Source organism: Pezoporus occidentalis, unplaced genomic scaffold, assembly GCF_034315485.1.
Source record: "Pezoporus occidentalis ecotype Australia unplaced genomic scaffold, CSIRO_AGI_Poc_V1 ctg294, whole genome shotgun sequence".
Classification (NCBI taxonomy): Eukaryota; Metazoa; Chordata; class Aves; order Psittaciformes; family Psittacidae; genus Pezoporus; species Pezoporus occidentalis.
This window is the reverse complement of record NW_026914874.1, coordinates 140,034-161,177: the sequence shown is the minus strand read 5'-3', so window position 1 is coordinate 161,177 and position 21,144 is coordinate 140,034. Positions and strand designations below refer to the sequence as shown.

Sequence of the window (21,144 nt, the reverse complement as noted above, 5' to 3'; positions counted from 1 at the left end):
GTCTCTCCAAAATTGCCATACTTCAATAGCTGAATGCAGAGTTTACAATCCACTCCTCCAAGTGTTTAATTGTAGTAAATGCAGGGTCCATTAGTATCACTGTTATTAAGTAATATTCCTTGAAAAAGAACCATTACCACTTTACAAATTACAAACATACAGGAGGACTATATCAGTTTCTTGACCCAGGGGATTAATTGTAGCAGTTGTTGCACAGCAACACGGTACAGTAGATTAGGACCTCACCTAATGAATAACACTGCATCCAATTGAAATTGCAAGGAAATTTAGCTTGGCAGAATGCAATTACAGAAGTCTCCATCTGATTGGCTTGCAGCATTTCTGTATTCCTCAAAAGTGCAGCTGCAATGAATGGTGAAGAGCAAGAGATGAGGCACACTTAATTCCCACTGGTCTTAAAGACACGAGAGAGGTGGGGGCTGAAAGGTTTCCAGCTAAAGGGACAAGTCAACAAACAGATCAGTGGGTACATCTTCACATCCTTAACCTCGGGGACTAAGTGCCACAACACACCACAGAGGGCAAGAGTCCAGCTGCCTTTTCAGAAAGAACAAACATCTCTATCAAAATCAGGAATTTGATGTCGAAATGATACAATGTGAACTATGAAAAAGTAATCCTTTTCAGTGAGCATGTACTCATAGAATCATAGAATGGCTTGGATTGGGTTGGAAGGGTCCTTAAAGCTCCTCCAGCTCCAACCCCTGCCACAGGCAGGGACCCCTTCCACTGGAGCAGCTTGCTCCAAGTCCCTGTGTCCAACCTGGCCTTGAACACTGCCAGGGATGGGGCAGCCACAGCTTCTCTGGGCACCCTGTGCCAGCGCCTCAGCACCCTCACAGGGAAAAACTTGCTTGTATCGAGCCTAAATCTCCCCTGTTTAAGTTTAAACCCATCACCTCTTGTCCTATCACTCCGGTCCCTGATGAAGAGTCCTTCCCCAGCATCCTTGTAGCCCCTTTCAGACACTGGAAGCTGCTCTGAGGTCTCCACACAGCTTCTCTTATCCAGGCTGAACAGCCCCAGTGTTCTCCACCTGTCTTCATAGGTTTGCCCCTCACTGCATGCTCAGGGTCTCAGAAGCCATTGGCGTTTGTCCCTGTGAAGGACAAGATGCTGAACTGGACAGATTCCGGAGCAATTGCTGGGTTTATATTCCCTCTCATCCTAAGGAACACAAGGAGTCTGACCCTTGGTTTTACATCTTATCACCATGGAGCATTAAAAAGAGTCTGCCAAGGATTTTGGTAATGCAGAACAGCCCCATTAGTTGTGTGGGAAACCAACAGCACATTTCAGCACTTGCTACAGCATCCATCGTATTTAAAGCATAAGGATAAGCAGAGATTCTGCTTAAAGGACTCTTTAGAGAGGATTTTCCCCCAGAATTTAACTTTTTAAGACAGAATTTTCATAAAAACAAGGAGGGCTGTAATAACTTCTGTCTAAACATCCTATTCCCAATGCTTTATGCTTTCAGACATCCATTGCAGGTGGTGGGATCCAGCTTATTTGACACATGTAGAAAAAGACCTTACAGAAAGACAGAGAAAACCACTCATATTTGTGTTTGCAGAGAAAACCCCACCACTTGAGAATAGAGCAGACTGAGCAGACACAAATCCAAGGAGACTCATAAAGCACCTCCATGAGATTCCTCCTTTTACAACCTTATTCTTTAGGCTTTGACCAGAGCCTTTTCTCCCGTACATGAATTCTCCTGAGGAGCCTTGCGCCTTAGGTCCACAGGGACCCAGCAGTCCCAATGGTCTGTCCCCACCTTCCCCTTGGCTACATCAGGGATGTTCATCAGCACATTCCAATAGTTGTATCGCCTCTTAGCAAAGAGGGGTTTAGCCCTGTATTTTCATCCATTTTCCCTAAACCTCTGGGCATTAAAAGATCTGAAAACAAACCCTCTTTCATATTTGGTGTGGTTTTGGAGTCCGATTTAGAAATGGTTTGAGAAGAGCTTTCTTTTTCCTTTATAGCCTTTATATCAGTCATTTTATCTGATATATGATAAGCTCTGATGAGTTTAAACTGATTCATCCTATTTTGTAATGTTTAAATGTACTTTGCTGAAGCTCCATCATAATGTCACACACTTTTAAAATGAATAATTCATCCTGCCCACCTCTTCTGAAATGCCAAAAGGATGCTGCGCCTTCCCAGATAGAAGCAAATACCTTTACTCAAAAGTACACAAGGAAACAATATCATTTAAGTAAAAATACCAACCCAAGCTGTACCATTGCAAACCTCAATACCATGATCTCATATGGGAGAACACATTAAAACCCTGCAGGGAGGGAGAAGGCTCTTTTCCAGGGAAGGGTTGGAGCAAGGGTTTAGTTGTTCCCTGCATTAGGCACCAATGGCTCTGTGCTTTCTAAAGGGAATCAAGAAATACCTGAGAATCACTGAAAGGCACTGATAAGACTCTTCTAGCAAATGCCTGTCAAGGAACTGCATAAGAAATGACATTGATTTTATCCCCATGCTGGTACTACCTCAGGGAGAGCCTTTGTTGGTTCTATATTTAGCTGCTGTGTTATGTACCTTACTAATAGTCAGGTAAAGCTCTGTCAATTTGGAACCCAGCAGGGATCAGGTTAAGACCCCGAATGAACACCACTTTGTGTGAAACTGATGTTTGCCAACTGGAATAAAACACAGGTAGAATGAAAGAAACCTGGAGAAATTCAAATAACAGGCAGCAGTTTCCCACAGCTGTACTGCACATAAATCTGTGCCAAGGCCTCAGCACCCTCACAGGGAAGAGCTTCTGCCTCAGAGCTCATCTCAGTCTCCCCTCTGGCAGGTTCAAGCCATTCCCCTTGGCCTGTCCCTACATCCCTTGTCCCAATCCCCTCTCCAGCTTTCCTGCAGCCCCTTCAGGCACTGGAGCTGCTCTCAGGTCTCCCCTTCAGGAGCCTTCTCTTCTCCAGGCTGCCCCAGCCCAGCTCTCTCAGCCTGGCTCCAGAGCAGAGCTGCTCCAGCCCTCGCAGCATCTCCATGGCCTCCTCTGCCCTTGCTCCAACAGCTCCACGTCCTTCTCATAAATATTATTTGTATTTCATAAATATTCTATGCAAAGGCGTTTCTACTGAATCATGGACCAGGCATCAGACAAACTCTCCACTGGAGATACTAAAGGCATCTGATCACTTCTGCTGAGCACTTGCAGCCATACTGAGCACACTGGCTGCCATCACTCGCAGCACACCACGCACTGCCAGGAAGAGTAAGGTGAGGACAGACTTCTATCACACAGTCTTGCTTTCATGGAGACAGGCTTTGAGACAGCCAGCAGCAGCTCTCCAAACACCTTAGGAGTCCGGAATAAATAAAAACTAAAGCGAAGTAAAACCCCTGCAAAACTCCATAGTCATTTTCCATCAAGAGCCCCATGCTGCTCATCAAACATTGAAGAGCAGTCTGTGAATATCTGAAGAAATGACCTCATTGCCATTCTTCAAATCTTCCCTTCAAGCCTCAGAGCGCAGTGATACTTGCAAAAGAACACGAGATGAGTCTGGAGTCCTGTGGCCACATGTTTGCACATCCACCAGCGTTTTTTCACTCCCAGCTCTCTTGTTTTACACGGTTGAAATGCAAAATGAATGCGTTGGCAGAGCCCCCGTACACACACCCAGGCTCTTCCTAAAGTAACTTGCTTTAGAAAAAGAGAACAACGAGCCAAGTGGTTTCAGTGCTGGTTGCAAATATTCCAGAGTCTTAGCTACAAATCCAGGGAGCTAAATCACATGGAGCATCACAGACATGCTATGGGCAATTTCCAGGCAGACCTAAGTGTCAGCACTTTGGGGCAGGACTAATTGAGTGTGCAGACCCAAGCTGAGGACTCTGTAATGGCCTCTGTAATTGAAATAAAGTGCCTGAATCCTCCTTGGTCTGCAGTTAATCTCAGGAGGCTGATCAGGAGCACTCTGGACCTCGATGAGAACATCATGTGTGCAGGATCCCTTAAAAAGTAGGGTAGGAAAAAACAGACCAACAAAACTAAAGGTGTGACCTGAAATGTTGTCCCTGCCCATGGCAGGGGTTTGGAGTTAGATGATCTTTAAGGTCCCTTCCAACCCAAACCAGTCTGGGGTTCTATGAAATTGGGCAGAGGTCTAGGGAGGGTGCAGAGGCACGTACATGGTTATGTACAGCTTTGAGCAGGGCATCCTGTGCTAACTCACTAGGGATTATGTTGTTTCTAACACAGATCTGTGGCAAACACCATACCTGTGCACATTGCTCAGCTCCTGATCAGCCTGAGTCATGCTGCTTTCCTTTCAGACACTGGATGCTCCCTGGGGACATCAATAGCTCCAGGCTAGAGAGTGGTGGAAGTGGCAAGAGGTCCACCCGATGCCTCAAGTCACAGGAGGTGGTGGCGTGGGCTTGACACAGAGGGGATGAGGAGGGAAGGCAGCTCTGAGAGCACAAATGCTTGTGATTCACCCCCTGGTCAGGATGCAGAGTGCAGGGACAGGGATGCTGAGGATTCACGAGGCCCCTGCAGCTTGTGAGCAGACCTGGGAGCTGCTGCAAAAAGAGATGCATCTCCTGCTGGGTGACTCCTCTGAACCCAGCGCTTAAATGGAGGCAAGTCTGCACAATACCTGTCTGCAGAGCACGCTGTCAGCAGCAGGACATGCTTCTCTCTTCAGAGGGAAGGGGCAGCACATCGTGTTTCAGCAGTGGGGTCTGTTGTAAATGATGAGAAATGGAAATATCCATCTCCAACGAGATACTCAGTACCGTATGTCATGCTGCCCCAGGTAACGTGCCTGGTGCTAATCCTGCTCTAAGTGAAAAACAAACCTGTCTCATCCGTCCAAGAGCTCAGACACAGCCTTGGGGGAAAATCAAATCTCCTGCAGCAAATCTGGGAGGGCAGCCCTGTCTGCAACAGCATCCGAGCATCTCCATGTTTGTCTGGCCCACTTAGAAGGCAAGCACCAGGGACCTGATTCCTGTTCAACAGTGAAACCTAAAAGAGAGCATATGACATAGGACTAAGCATTTGGCTACTACTCCAGCTTGGGAGGAAGAGCTAGCAGCTAAGTTTTGGATGCCAATGAAAGCTCAAGGTCCAGCCATAGAATATCCATTCCTGATGGATAAGAGTTCTTTAATGTGACTAGATCACCCTTCCACTGTTTCACATTCATTGTGTGAGGTATTTATCTATATATCTCTCTTTACATATGATTGCACAGTTTTCATGAAGCCAATGCAACAGATCCAAGTGGAGGATGTCCCTATGTACCCCATCACTCATGGACCAGCACTGTTATTCCTAGCTGCATATAAGAGAAAGTTATTCATTTCAGAAGTCTTGCCAGCCTCTGGGCACCCAAATGCCCAGTGCAAGAAGCAAGGCAGAATGCACTAATAAATAAACACAGGATGAGCCATGGAAGGTCAGGGATGCAGTAGCAGCTTTTAAGGCAAGAAGAGAACATTGTGATCAGCCTGGTACTGGCTGTTCAGCAGCAAACCACCCATGTTCTTGCAGATATGCTATAACTAGAGTGGCCTTGGGACTAATTTGCTTAGTTTTGAAAAACAATAGTGTTTTTTATCTAGTTCAGTCACCTCCTTTTACTGTCATTGTTTGTTAGGTGACTTGTTTCATTCTTTTTCTCTAGTACCAGGCTGCTAGGGATGCTGCTGGTAGTTGCTAAGAGAGATTCTCTGCTCCTAAAGTCTCACAGTTCAAAAGAAGAGGATTTAAAAGTAGAAGGGACCCACTGTGCAGCTGGACAATAGGGGCCTATAGGCTGACTCCCAACCTGCACTGAACTCTGTTCCTGATTCAGCAAAGCAAATCAGTATTGATTTAAACAGTGCTTACAGTAAAGCAGGTGCTTAAGTGCTTTGCTGGATGATGCCTGGGACTCTGAGGCTCCTGATGGACTCAGCCCAGCATCTCCCTCATTTTGCTGTAATTCTCTCTCATCATGAGCAATATCAAGCTTCATCTCCTACTGCCCATCCACAAAGAGAAGCCGAATAAAACTCCGTAATGAGTTCTCACTGTGGAAATCTTTCCCACCATCCATGTTTTGTGCACCTTTGACCTCACATCCCCATAGAAAACGACCTTTGCTGCATCTCATGGCTATGATCAGTTAACACCGAGTTTTATATTACATTCAAATCCCCTACGACATGACTTAAATCTGAACCAAAACAAGGGTAAAAGGTGTGAAAAAATCCAGTTATAGCTTCTTTATAAATGATGATTCCGTTTAAGAACTAGAAAGTACTATTCAAAAGAGAGGATAAAAGACATCTTCTACAGTAAAGCATTAATCTAGAAAGGGACTCACAGCTTTCAGGACTCCTAGGAGGATTTACTATCTGCATTGTCTATAAATCATGCCATGTTAAACCTCATCTGTTGCAAATACTTTCCAATCAAAGTACTGGGGTACAAACCTGCATAACACGATCCAGAGTCAGTGCTACAGGAGGGGTTTGGCTGGGGGGGGGGGTCTCAGGGTGCTCCTCTGCTCTGGAGCCTACGTGACCTTCCTATCTTTGTGCCTCGGTAAAGGTTGTGAGTCATCCACTGCTGCCGTTACACAGATGAACTAAGTTAATAAAAGAGACAGGGCAAACATCCTGTTTTGTTCTTAATTTGTATCACTGACTAAGCTGGAGCTTAATTAAGCACCTTCCCTCCCTATAGGACAGTCTGATCATCCTCACCTATGTATGTAAAACACTACACAGGGTCAATATATACTGTTCTTTATACCAGAAAGCTGTATCACTATGTCACCACAATAACCGAACCTGTCACCAAGCTAGGTAGAAATGCCAAAGATGCAATGGGTTGAAGAGACTGAAATACCCTCTCAGCTCTAGAGCTGATGTCTTCCTCCTTCATACAAGGTATTGAGACGTGCGTGGAGCAGAGCTCATTCTTGCTGAATCATTCAAAGCAAGCCTTTTTCCTGCTTATAAATGATCCTCAACATGGCTGCTTTCCTGCCACGTGCATTAGCACGCAGGGTTTCTCATCTAAAGCATCGAGCAAACAAATCCTAGCTTGTGAATTGCTGTCAAGCTCTTCCCCAGTCATCTTCCTCTCATCTATAAGCCTATGGTTCCCGTGGGGTGCCTGGCCCCATCAGCCACAGGCGCATAGTTCTGCTTCCCAGGACTCCGAGTATGCCAACTGACTTCCCAACTGACTGTGCACAAGAATTAACAAGATTCTGATCTCAAACACTCCTCTCAGTAGCCTGGATGCAGGTGAACGCTCCTTAAAAGATGTTGCCATCGAGGAGAACATCTCAGCTGCCACATCAACAGCGCGCCAAACGCTGCATCGGCTTCCCTCACCCTTCTCCCTGCTATTGAGGGGTGCTGGGAGCAGGGTGCTGGGCATGTCCCAAACCCATCCTGCAGGGAACACAACGGGAGGTGGTAAAAACCTCCCAGCAAAGCAAGTAATAGAGAAAAGGAGATTTTTGTGTTTGACAACTAGATGAGTAATCATCCCCAATTCCCTGCTTCACCCTAATCCCCGCTGAGTCACTGGGGCCCTGCTGATACCCTGGGCTGGGTGACTCCTCTCTCAGAGGCTGCCAGGGATTTTTGCCATATGGCAACAAGGAGATTTGATTAGTTGACTGTTTCCTATTTGTTTTAATTAGTAGTTTATTAGCCATATGTTAAATTGCACATTTCAACTACTCAGCAGCGTTACTGGAAGTCAGAAAGAATCTGGATGGGGTTTCTCTTTCTTCCTGAGCCACGTGGGTATTGCCTTTGAGCATAATGTCACCTGGTGGGAGAGCAGGAGTGTTCTCCCTTGTCTCATCCTATCTCATCTCTTCTTGTTTTATTCAATCTCATCTTGATCCTTGAGGTGCTTTCCAACCTGATATTCTATGATTCATCTGCCACCTTTGCCAGCCCTGGGCAGGGGAGCAGATCAGACCCCTGGCTGCCTACCAGACCTGCTTGTCACACTGGTGGATGCTGATGGGCCTTGGCATGCCCAAGCTCTGAGAGGTCTGGTCTGCTGTGGGACACCCAAGGACAACCTCCTGAATGAGCAGTGTGGGGCTTCTCCTCTGTCTTCATAGCAGATTAACAGAAAACCTCTGCATCAATCACACTGTGGTGTTTGCACCTCTTTGTTTCTGCATTCCCATCAATCAGTCAGTTAAGTATTAATGGGAAATAGATAAAGAACACAAAGCTGGATGGGGCTTTGAGCAACCTGGTCTAGTGGAAGATGTCCCTACCCATGGCAGGGATTGGAGCTAGATGAGTTTTAAGGTCTCGTCCAACCCAAACCAGTCTGTGATTCTATGACAGAGTAGATTCAGTTTAAAACTCACTACAATATACACAAAGACCTGAGAGTGGTTTTAACTCAGTCCTGGCACACAAGCTTTTATTGCAGACAGGTTCTGGCACCAAGGGCTGCTGCTACCATAGGTTTTACCAGCACACAGCTCTTTCTAAGAAGAGCTAACCACAGATCCCATATTCCATCCCACCTCTTGTCAGGAAACCACTGGGAAAGTCATTGCAGCATCTGACTGAAAACACCACCAGAAAGTTCTGGGCAGCTCAGGAAACATCCCAGACCTGTGCGGGTCCAAAGAGGTCCAGCAGGGCCTTGATGTGGTGCTGGTGGCCCATGGAAAGCACAACCCACTCACAGCATCACTCAGGACACTCCTGATGGCCATACCTGGAGAGCAGCTTTCTTTTGCTTTTTTATGTTACTGGATTAATAATAAATATTAATTACAATTATTAATATCAATTAATAATTAATAGTTCATAAATAACTGGATTTCTCCAGTGATTTGCCCAGAGCTTTTCCAGCTCCTCCGATTTCTCTCAGTGACCAGCACTGATGGCAGACACAGACTTTTATCAAAGCTCCATTTCCAGCTTCAGGTTTTACTACTTCTGCACACAGAAATGCACGAACGCACTAATCATTTATCCTTGACTACCTTTACTTATTCATATTCTTATGGCTTTCCACCATTACCACACTAGATGTCAAAGCAATTGCACATCATTAAACACCAGATTCTGGAGTTTTATTCTAGGCTAATTTGTTTAAATGTGTTGACTTTTTTTTTCCCTAAGAGAACCACGAACATTTTACACACTCATCTCAGCAGCCTCTCCATGACCATTTCCTTCCATCACAGAAATGTCAAGTATTTCACAGCTGCACCTTCTCTCGGAACGCATCTTTAAGACGGGTTTAGAATGCAGTTTAGAAATGCAGGTTCCTAGATGTTGGGATTGATTTTGTTTCGTCCATCAGCTCAGGGGTTGTAACGGCCTAAAATGCAGCAACTCCACTCTCAGATTTAATCACCGCCTTCCTCCGATTCACTCCTGCACTCGCTCGCTGTGTGGGCTCAGATCAATTTTTAGATTCTAATGACTGACACATGTTTAAAATACATTTCAGTTGCAGCTTACAATAGCTCCCAGGTACAAATTTGCAAGCGCAGATGATTGCAGCCCCAAGCCCTTGCCATTGCCATGTGAAGGTGGGTGGAAACACTCATAGATGCTGATGGGCGCTGGGTGCAGATTCCACCACCCTGCAGCGGCTCCTGGTGCTCCTGGGGCAGGAGCTGCCTCCTCCTCCCCAGCACAGCATAGAATCAGAATCAACCAGAAAAAGACCTTTAAGATCAAGTCCAACCATTACCCCAGGGCTGCCAAGACCACCACCACACCATGTCAATAAGGGCCTCATCAGCATCTTGCCTTCCCTGGCAGCAACCAACAGCCTCAAGCCTTCCTCCAGCCCAACAGGCACTCGGGTGCTTTCCAAGAGCCCAGGGTTGAGTACGTAGCTCTGACTTTACTAAGCAGCCCAGAGCAGAGCAGCAAAGCTGCTTTTCACAGCTCGATAATAAGAGTTTTCTCAAGCGATCGTGTTCCACTGCCCTCCAAGTGGTTTGTACATCAACCTATTAATACTCCACACCCTCTCCCCAGCCTGTGGGCTGTGCTCTCTGTAATATTCCCCTCAAAATAACTTGAGGGTGGCATGAGGAGATGGAGGTTATACAGCTGTCCACCTCACATGAACCAGCAGCAGCAGCAGCATCCCACCCCACTCCTCGTGCCAAGCTCGGTGACATTTTGGCGTCTCTACTGTGACAAAACATAGGTGCTTACTACAAGAGCATTACAAAGCATTACTAATGGAAGGAGGTTTTGATTAGCAGGCCCTGGAGAAGGAGTTCTGCTCAACAGTGAATCCTGGAGCTTGCTGACGTTCCCTTGTTCACATCAATCCAGCAAGCCCAAGCCTGCACGCACCAACACACAGGAGCTCCTTTTCCACAGGAGCCAACTTTCCCCTCGGTTTCAAACACATCCCTGCACCCTCCCCAGCTCCTGTATTCCTCAGACCCAGCTCTCTCTGAGACACTGGGGTCAATGAGCTCTGCCTCTGCCCTAGATGGGACAGGGAGACATTTAACAGAGCCCTCCATGGCTGCAGTGCCTGTGCCACACTGTACAGCACAGGAAACCTCTTGATATTGCATTTCTGAGTATTTCAACTGCAGGCTCGCCCATATCCCAGTCTCCTGATGGTCTTTCCCCACAAAATGAATCCCACCATCCCAGCTCATCCACTTCGCGCTGCGGAGGAGTCACCAACACTCTTCCTGCAGCACAAGATGTTCATTTGTGTACAGAAGCAATGAGAGAAGCCTCCCTCTAAGAAGGGATGAGGAGCTTCATGTTTACCCTGCCTGGTATATGAGAGATTATAATGCCACTGGTCATGTTAGGAAACACTGACAAATGGGACAAAACACGGAGGTAATCCTTGAAGCCAACTGAAACCAAATATTCTGTGTGATTTGCTTACAAGTGCAGATAGAAACATGCTCTGTGGCCTCAACGCAGTCCTGTTAAATATTAAAGTTATTTACTAAGCACACAAAGGGTCGGAACTTCCAGCTGATAGTTGGAACATGCAGATTCTGGGGAGGAATACGGAACAGCAGGGATGCCAGCAGCTCTGCCAGGGTGTGAGCAACAGGAAGTTATCCTTCAACTGGAAAGTAAGACAAATGAGACAGTATTAAAGTATCAGATAAGAAAAGATGTTCCCTTTATTAAAAAATAGCAGTACATTCTTTACATTTAGCATAAAATCTGCTGTAATTACCTAGCAGTTGGAAAGCAATTTGCAACAGGCTTTATTGTTCAGCATCTGCAGCAAATTCTCAGGGAAACATCCACCAGGGAATAAAGTAAAATGAGATGTGCCACAGTAACTACAACATTTAAATGCTTGCACAATGGAAATTTCAGTGAGGCTGAAATGAACTACGATGCAATTCTACTTGTGTTGCTGTTCTTGTTTTGTTACTTAAAGGGCTCTGGGTTTGACTCCAGGTTCTTTTTCTCCTGTATACACACACGCACCAGGAATGTTGAAATCCACACAAACTGATGAGGTTTTACTACACAAAACTAAAAATAATCATCAAAATTAAAACCAAGTCTATTGCAGCCAAGAAACAAGAAACCTTCTGGCAGATACCACCACCAGGACTTCCTATTTATCAATGCATTTACATTTACAGGGAATTTACAAGGGCCTGTAGGGACAGGCCAAGGGGAATGGCTTTAACCTGCCAGAGGGGAGACTGAGATGAGCTCTTAGGCAGAAGCTCTTCCCTGTGAGGGTGCTGAGGCGCTGGCACAGGGTGCCCAGTGAAGCTGTGGCTGCCCCATCCCTGGCAGTGTCCAAGGCCAGGTTGGACACAGGGGCTTGGAGCAAGCTGCTCTATGAAAGGGGTCCCTGCCCGTGGCAGGGGTTGGAGCTGGAGGAGCTTTAAGCTCTCTTCAACCCAAACCAGTCTGGGATTTTATGATTTACCTCTTAGAACAGGTAAAATAGCTTGCAAGTGAACTAATGACTTCCAAATTCACCACAGCATCCCAGAGTAACTATTTCATCCAGTGGAGAAAGCCGGAGTTCACACAAGGTTTTCTGGATGTTTCAAGGAAGCTACGTTTTATTCCCACTTAGCCTGGTATAAATCTGGCCTAACTTCACTACTGGTGAGACAGGCAGTCAATAGAACTGGGATGGAAACAAGTAACTTCAACTTTGTACCATTCAGGAATTCTGCCTCAGGTGCTGAAACCGATGCGACACAGGAAGAGAACGTAAGCCTGATGCTCGCCAAACATGGGGCCTCCCATGTCGCATAGAGCCAGCCACGCATTCATGGGATGTCTGTTTAGTCCTTCCTTTTTCCTTTTCTCACTGATGAAATACCATTCCTTCTGATTTAATTCAGACCATCAAAGAAAACAGGAATGTATCTTTGCAAGGAAACGTACCTTATATTCCAGCCTGGCCTGAAGCTAAATGGCATAAACAAATTCATCCCTTTCAGCAATGAGGACATGGTTGCAAGAGTGCTTGGAATTAAGGAATATTAACCAATTTCCTATGTTTTTCTCCCATGTAGAATTATGTTTCAGAACTCTGCCTCGTGCTTTGCTACCCTACATTTTCCTGCCCAAGCAGGCTGTGTGCCCTCCAGCCTCCAAGCGGGTTATTAGTCTTACAAAATGCATAGGATTAGAAGTGCATGCCTTTAAGCTCTACAGGCAGAATTTTACCCAGCGTGGTTGCACAGATACAAATGAGAACAGGGCTTGATTCTAGGATGTTTACAGTACCATGCAATTTGCTTTAACATGCTGACTCCCAATGTAAAGCAAGTTCCATGCAGAGGAAGTTAATGTCTATGTCCTCTTTCAGATCAGAGCAAAGCACACTCAAATGGGGAAATCAAAGTCTTATTATTAAGTAAAATAATTGCCTCATTCAAGAGAAAAGGGAAAAATTCAACTAATGCTCAAAGACATGGGATGATCTGTTAGTGAAAGGAAGGAATGTAATGACAGGGATGTGACTGTATGCTCTATGGGCTGGTAGGAAAGCAGGAATAATAGAGAGCAAGGAGAATCAGACAGACATTTACAAGAATCCTAGACTTTATTCAATGAATTATTTAAAGTCTATTTCTGATCTGGCACAGGAGGTCACTTGCTCTCCAGAACAGAGCAACGGGAGCCCCATCACTTCTACCATTCAAAACTGAAATGAGCCAAGTGATAGAAGATACACAGCCCAGAACCATCATCCTGTGGCTCCAGGGACAGACAATTTGTCCTTGGTAGACTTCCCTTCTTTTAGTATTTCTGACATGTTTGCAGAAATACTGGAAGTTCAGTGTGATGGCTTCACTGGGTAAACACTGATACCTCCATATGCATCAGTACATGTGGACCAAAGCTGTGGCCAGGTTCTTTGTGTTGGATGGCTTAAGTGTGCCACCACAAATAGCACCAAGCTGGATGAGACCCTTCAGACTTACCAAATGATAGCATTAAATCACAACAACTCAGTCTTGAAAGATTCCTTTGGTATTGTCTTACTAAAGAGGAAGGCTAGATGCTACCCAAAAGAGCCTTAAGGCCCTAAGCAGCCTCAGGAGCTTTCCCCTGGACTAGGGCTCTGAAGCATATGAACACTGTGACAGACAAACTTTGTCTTTATTACAGCCTTGTCAAAGAGTTGGGGAAAAAAGATAGAAATATGAGCTGAAAGTGATGAACTAAATCCCATGGAGGTTAATGACTTTAATGTCATAGCCAAGGGCTCACGCAGTATACTGCAGCAGTAATTTGGGAACACTAGCATCCCAACCTAGTTCTACAGTGGTAACTCATCCTTCCTACTTTGCTTCAGAGAGTACAGGCAGACTAACAGAAGACACATCTTCCCACACACCACCCAAGAGTTTCTGCAGACCAACCCTCCAGCCTTCCCTCCATATTCCCAGGGTTTGAGGGAGCGCATTGCATCAGTAGAAAATGGAAAGTATATCTTTAGAACAAGGTTAATATCAACAGCCCCGTTTTCCAGGTCCATGAGAGAAGGAGAGGCTGAAGTCACTCTTCATTCACCAAACAGTGCCTCTATCCCCCTTTGAAGCCATGGAGGTGTTATTCATTCTGTTTCTAGACTCTTTCATTCCCCATCCTACAAATATCCTTGACCGAAGGACTTACTATCAGAGAGGAATCTAAAAATGTACACTTGATTTACCTTGTTCAGCACATTCCCAGTGGCTGAGTTTGCCATAAATAACCATGGTGCAAAAGGTGAAGATGAACAACTTGGGATATGTAGACACAAACAGAGAGAAACAAAGAGAATAAGTTCCAGGCAAAGCCAACATACCCAGTTCCTCTCACTCCTGTTCAACTGCAGCAATTTCACATCTCTGGGAAGAAGGGAAAAAAGCTTCAAGCATGAGATTATTACATTTTGTACATTACACCCTGATAGAAGTTAAAAATAGACTCTGATGGTTGCTAAGTGCGTTTCAAATGGCTTTCCTTAGAGGTAAAAATGGGATTTGATTTGAAAAAGCAGAAGGTGGGATTCATAACATCTTGGGAAAGAGCAGAACAGAAAAATCTCCAGTTGTTGGAATGGAAAGAGCAGGGATTTCCTTACTCCTTTTTTTCCCATGAGAGATGACAAGGGGTATTTTCTGAAAGACTATTCCTGGCTTCCTAATGTACTACATGAAGAACACAGACGCAAGCTCATGGCAGTTCTCACCCCCTTCCTTTACACAAAACCACAAGGTTTGCCTTTATTCATAGGTCTGAACTCCTGAAGCATAGGGACTGAGTGCCATTCCACTAAAAGCACTGTGGTTATCATTTTGTAATTAAGAAAATTAACTGTTATAATAAAGGCTGAGAGTTGTAACTGAAAGACATCTTATGTCAGGACAACTTTTGAGGCACGCTCCAGGTATTAGGAAAGTCATTTCCTGCAGCAGTCACTGCTGTAGAACTGGGCAGCTCGTACCTAACAGGACACATACCTACTCAGCAGAAAACAGTCTTGAGATAAGTACTATTGCAGCCATGCAAACAGCATGAACATAATATTCACAATGATTAGATGCTGTTAAAGCTTATGCAGAAGCAGTCATGAGTGGACAGGGAGAGATGAGGTTGGGAAGGGCGGTAACCAGAAGCTCAAGCATCCAAGGCATGCTCTGAAGCACCAGACATTTGCTGTGAGCTTGCAGCAATACAGAAATGAGAATCACTATCCAGAGAGAGCATTAAAATGGAAGGAGAAGAGTAAAATAATGGTTCAAAGAAAGCAGGTGTTAAATTACTGGATTTACGTTATACATTGATGTGGAAGCACGTATATTGCAGGGAAAAGAAAGAAACCTCATTTACTTTCGTCTGTAACTTTTTCATTACAAACTCATTGTGTCCTTATCAAGGCAACATTAAAAAAAAACACATTACCATGGCTGAGAAAGAAAAGCTATTTATAACCAATTCTGTTGAGGGATACAGATACAGGTTTTGCATCCATTGTCAACCTAAACGTCTGGGCTTTATGCATCTGTGGGCAGTAATTGTATCAAAATAGATCAGTGTCCTAGGTTGACTCTGAACACGCAATGTGGTTTCTCTGTTCCACCTTTCAAACAACATCCATTTGTGGAGTGTTGATATTCAAAGTGGCACCTGCGGTTCATGTGAGATTATTGCTCCCGTTCTGCCTTTCATAGAGAAGGCACATGCAAATGCACAGCATGAGGTTTAGGGAGATAGCTGGGTATGCAGCCAGATGGAACAGCCTAGGGGATACTGGTTCTTCGTTAGCTATGTTCATCGTGACAGTTATGGATGGACGTGGAGAGTGCACGGGGGAGCCTGACAGGTTTTTGCCCCGTACCCAACAAGAGTGGAATAGAATATGTCAGTTCCCAACATGCTTGCTGTGACTTCAGTTGACTCCCCAGTATAATGCGAAAAGATGGGGGGGGAAGATTCTATTTCAACAAAATCAATTTGCCTCTAAAACTTCCATTATCAGATCAAGCTCATGAAAGAAAAGCAGGCAATTAAACCCAATGAAAGCTTCCCAAACAAAATCACTGAGGTTAAAGATCCACATTAATATGACAAAAGCCAGGAAATTACAAGCTTCTGACTGCAATTTATCCCCAACCACCTTTGTACAAAGGCCTCAGCACAGTATTAATGACCCACTTTGTCAGCACCTTCCTTAACTTTCACACAGTTTGCTCCTTTTACTGTAGAATTTGGGACATTCGTTATCCAGGACTAGAGAAGTCTTAATCACAATGACGGTGATAGGGTTGATGGGGAAAGTAACAACGGCTCCTGATGCACTTGCTGCCAGGTCTTTCTCCTCTGTGCTCCAAAGGCACAGTGAAACCCTCATCAGAGGTAGGGTGAGCAATGTCTGCTGGTATTTATTTACTGATTTTAAATGAAAACCACTGTTACTTCTCACCCCTGACAGAACTCGACATTTCCTGCGCACGTCAGCGTATGATAAAATAGCAGCCTATTCAGCAGTGTCAAGCAGAGGATTTCAGCAATAAGCTTCAGCGTAGTGTGAAATATTGGAACAATTATTCCTCGGGAGCAGGATGTTAATCTTCCTCATTCAAATCAAACCGAGGTTATCAGAATGATCTCGCAGTTGCTCCAAAAAAAAAAATGGCAAAACAGGATTTCTAATTACAGCATCCCCGTTTTGTGAGCCCCTGGGCTTACTGTGATCAAAAACCACTGACACAATTCAACTCCCAGTTCTGCTCCGTGCAGCTTCTTGACTTAGCAAAATTAAAGTTGTGGGTGTTTAAAGCTAGCCCAAGTAGCACACATACACACAAACATACAGATGTATATGAACACATACACGCTTACATACATGCAAGCTTCATTCAGAAATGTAATGGAAAAGTCCCACTTCTAGTTACCCGCTCTGTAGATAGCAGAGGCAATGAAGTCTCCTGAGTATGCCCAAAGCAGTAAAAAAGTGACAAGGAAAGAAAGCTGCCCGAGGGGAGACTGAGATGAGCTCTTGGGCAGAAGCTCTTCCCTGTGAGGGTGCTGAGGCGCTGGCACAGGGTGCCCAGAGAAGCTGTGGCTGCCCCATCCCTGGCAGTGTTCAAGGCCAGGTTGGACACAGGGGCTTGGAGCAAGCTGCTCTAGTGGAAGGGGTCCCTGCCTGTGGCAGGGGTTGGAGCTGGAGGAGCTTTAAGGTCCCTTCCAACACCAGCCAGGCTGGGATTCCATGAAAATGTTTAAAACAGATGAAGAGCAATGTTCCAAGTACAGATGAAGAATATTTGTGCTGATAATGCCCTGTGTATCCGGATTTAAGAGCCTGGATAATTTGATGCATTATTAACACTCTAATGTAAATGTAATCAAATCTCATGACTCAAGTGTACAGGGATCACCACAGGGAAGTAAATAATGACATGTTTCATTTTCCCTGCACTCCCAAGTGCTGGTTCTGACAAGGGCAGTGTGTGTCAGGTAAGACGAGACTGCTCCTTCCGTGCCACAAGGTGTGACACAGAGAAAAGGGAAGAGAAAGCAAATGTCTGCAGAGTTGGTTTTCCATGCTGCAAACATCTTCCAATCTTACACAGAGGAAACGAGACAGAAAATCACACCAGTATCACCAGATCCCAGATATACACTGCTACACAGAATGGGACCTTCAAGCCATGGGCAGGGACACCTTCCATTAGACCAGGTTGCTCCAAGCCTTGTGCAACCTTCCCCTCCAGCCAGCAGCTTTTTCAGCCATGTGATGCTGGTAACAGCCAGCGTTTTCTCACCTCAGACAGGGACTATGAGACTAATGTGACTAATGTCTGAAAAAAGCTTTGAGGCAGCTGGATGGGAGTGCTGGCATTATGATTAATTCCATAGACTCATGTGGATTATAATAAGCACGAAACCAAACCATTGCACAGAGGACAGGATATTACATTGCTGCTGTCTTTGTGGGGTTTTAGCCTTTCAGCATGAAGTCATAACCAGCAAGAGAGCACTACTAAGACACTCAGCAGCTAGTAATGTCTTCATAGGGAAGGGTACAGCAAACTCTAGGGAAGCAAACAGTACAAATCACTACAGAACATGACCAAGGCCAGAGCCTCCATCACGTTCCAAATTTAAAGACAGTGATGAAACCACTACAGCACCCATCAGGGTGGTCACTTGAGGCCATCACAGGGAAATAACCCCTCTTGCTGGGATGAGGAGCGTGCCACAGTCAAGATCACCTCTGCACTGCATGGGCTTACCTGTGCCCGGCTGGGCTCAGGCTCCTGCTCCTGGGGCCAGGAGGCTCCAGTCGGCCATGGCCAGGCTGCTTGCAGGGACTTAGCATGAGCCCTTCTCCCTGGAGCCATCACTACTCTTGTGTCTCCTAGCCAGACCACAAGACATCATCTCCTAGGCAGGAAGGGTGACCAGCTCCATCCTACCCATATAAAGGGAGCCAGTGCCAGTGAACGCTCTCCTCTTCTGCTCTACCCTTTAGCAGAGGGGAAGATACAGACTTGCCCAAGGTCACACCACAAGTAATTAGAGCTTCAAATCAAACGGAAGAAACACAGGCACCAATCTCAGTTTCCAGTCAGTCAGGGCTGCCTCTTGCAAGGGGCACTTGAGAGCATCGTGGCACAATAAAGCCGTGGCACAACACACGCCGCGTCTCAGTTACTGCAACCTGTGCCAAAAAAAGAGGTTGGAATGGGCTCTTTCAGTGAGAGAGGGGTCTCCAGGACTGTTCAACTCTTCCTTGAAAATAACGTGCTATACTCAACTGTCAGCTTTCCTTTCCCCCTGAGCAGAACACATTTCTTTTCCCCACATCTAACACTCTTTATGGCAGGATACAATAAGTGCAGGCTTTCACTTACAGGTTTGGGGGGGTTGTTAATTAAAAGAAGAATGTTACTTGAGATTACTTTTATATGCAGTGTGCAGAGTAGCCCTTTGGCTGAGAAACAGCTGGTCTGCAACCACCCCTGTGGTCACAGGCACTGTGGCCTTCATTGTGCCCTTCACAGCAAAATCAAATCGCAGCGATCATAAAGATCAGCAGATCATGAGCACACACGAGCTACAGCGCTTGCAGCATCCACTGGTAACGCTGCACTGCCTGGCTGCAGGCTCAGTGAAATGTAGCCAGAACACACATCCTCATCAGAATTCCTTCCTTCCTCCCTGGGAAGGACAGGGATGTGGTACACCTCGCAAGGGAGGTGCAACAGAGCTTTAAATAACCACTTACAAACTTGCCTTCCAAAGAAAATTACATGTCAGTTAATGCCAACAAATCCCAGGCTAAGATTGATAAAATAGGACTGCCTTCTGCATTTGTGCAAGAGGAATTAAGGAGTCATGTGAAAGTTTTTGGCACAGCAACCAGGAGGAGAGGGAATTCTCACTTCTGCTTTTACCAAGAGCGTGCGTTCCGAAGGGAAAAGCTGTGATTTGCTCCTAGGATCAGACACGCATGATTTGATCAGGGTCAGAGGAGTTGCATCCATTTGCAATGGGGGGAACTGAGCACAGGAACTATTTAAAGACTTCACCTGAAGTCCTTTATGAAGCAAATGCTCCTGCTGGGTTACAGCAAGGCTGGAGTCAGCAGGACGTCAGGGTTCAAATCAGGTATCCACAGCCTGGTGAGACGTTTCACCTCTCTTTGGCCAGTTAATTTAAAACAGGATTAATAATTCCTGCATGATTAGGATTTTATGAAGCTTAATTAATTAAAGGTCATAAAACACAATGAGACCCGCACATGACAGATCCCAGATAAATCTCCACTATTAGTATGTAAGCCACACTGTATTTGAGACTATGGTACAAGCAGCTCTGCAGAACGACTGCCACAGAGCGAAACGGGCTCCCCTCACCTCCATTGCCAGGGCTGCAGCAGGGACTCAGCCAGGAGCAGGGAACCCCTGGAAAACCCAGAGGAAAGGAAACCCACAAAGGCAGAAGTTGGGATCCCCAACTGGGTGCAAAACAGCACAGTTCATACGAGCTCACTAACTATTGGGTACATCCATCCAAGTGTTCCGTGCACATCCAGGCCTGAGTGCGCACAGGTGCCATTCAATTCAAACGACCTCACTGTTCTCCAGGACCTTTAATTACTAAAAATGCAGCAAATCCCCTTAAATATGCCAAAATGGGGTGGGCAGAAGGGGCTGCTCAGGATTGAAGTAGGATAAAGAGAATAAAATGCAAATCTCCCTGCAGTTTGTACTTATGACTAATACCTATCACAACAGATTCATTTGGAAACATGCCTGTGACGTTAAACTTGTCAATCCTCCCCACCTCTCAAAGCCTCTGCACTGTGACATGCCTGTGCCAGCTTCTCAAGGCCTGCACAACACTTGCTCACAAAATGCTGCATCTATCCAGCTTTGGATCCTGCTGTTGGGAAGCAGCACTTGAGAAGAGGCACCTGCAGCCAGAGCCTGAAGTGTTCAGGGGATGAGTTGATGGCATCCTGAGAAACAAAACTCCAACCCATGCAAGGGCATCCTTTATCCTTTGCCACCCGTGTGCTGGGCTGCACCCACAGAGTGCGAGCAGCAGCTCAGGGAGGGGATTCTCCCCCTCTGCTGCACTGTGGGGAGACCCCCCCTGCAGTCCTGGTCCAGCTCTGGTGGCAATAAACACCAGAGGGACGTGGAGCTGTTGGAGCGAGGCCAGAGGAGGCCACGGAGATGCTGCAAGGGCTGGAGCAGCTCTGCTCTGGAGCCAGGCTGAGAGAGCTGGGCTGGGTCAGCCTGGAGAAGAGAAGGCTCCTGAAGGGGAGACCTGAGAGCAGCTCCAGTGCCTGAAGGGGCTGCAGGAAAGCTGGAGAGGGGCTTGGGACAAGGGCCTGTAGGGACAGGCCAAGGGGAATGGCTTGAACCTGCCAGAGGAGAGACTGAGATGAGCTCTTAGGCAGAAGCTCTTCCCTGTGAGGGTGCTGAGGCGCTGGCACAGGGTGCCCAGAGAAGCTGTGGCTGCCCCATCCCTGGCAGTGTTCAAGGCCAGGTTGGACACAGGGGCTTGGAGCAAGCTGCTCCAGTGGAAGGGGTCCCTGCCCGTGGCAGGGGTTGGAGCTGGAGGAGCTTTAAGGTCCTTTCTAACCTAAACCAT

General features: G+C 46.1%; 2 protein-coding genes and 1 long non-coding RNA gene across 9 annotated transcripts in view; 2 read left to right on the top strand and 1 right to left on the bottom strand.

Annotated features, from left to right (window-relative positions):
• Nucleotides 1-21,144, top strand: part of RHOC (ras homolog family member C) — a 421,559-nt gene that overhangs the window by 302,292 nt on the left and 98,123 nt on the right. The window lies entirely within an intron of this gene.
• KCND3 (potassium voltage-gated channel subfamily D member 3) overlaps nt 1-21,144 on the top strand; it is a 121,438-nt gene that overhangs the window by 37,286 nt on the left and 63,008 nt on the right. The gene's annotated exons all lie outside the window — the stretch shown is intronic.
• LOC134167688 (uncharacterized) overlaps nt 1-21,144 on the bottom strand; it is a 51,978-nt gene that overhangs the window by 17,237 nt on the left and 13,597 nt on the right. The window contains exon 2 of the long non-coding RNA XR_009966256.1: nt 10,995-11,119. This is a non-coding gene — a long non-coding RNA (uncharacterized LOC134167688). The remainder of the gene's footprint in view (nt 1-10,994; nt 11,120-21,144) is intronic.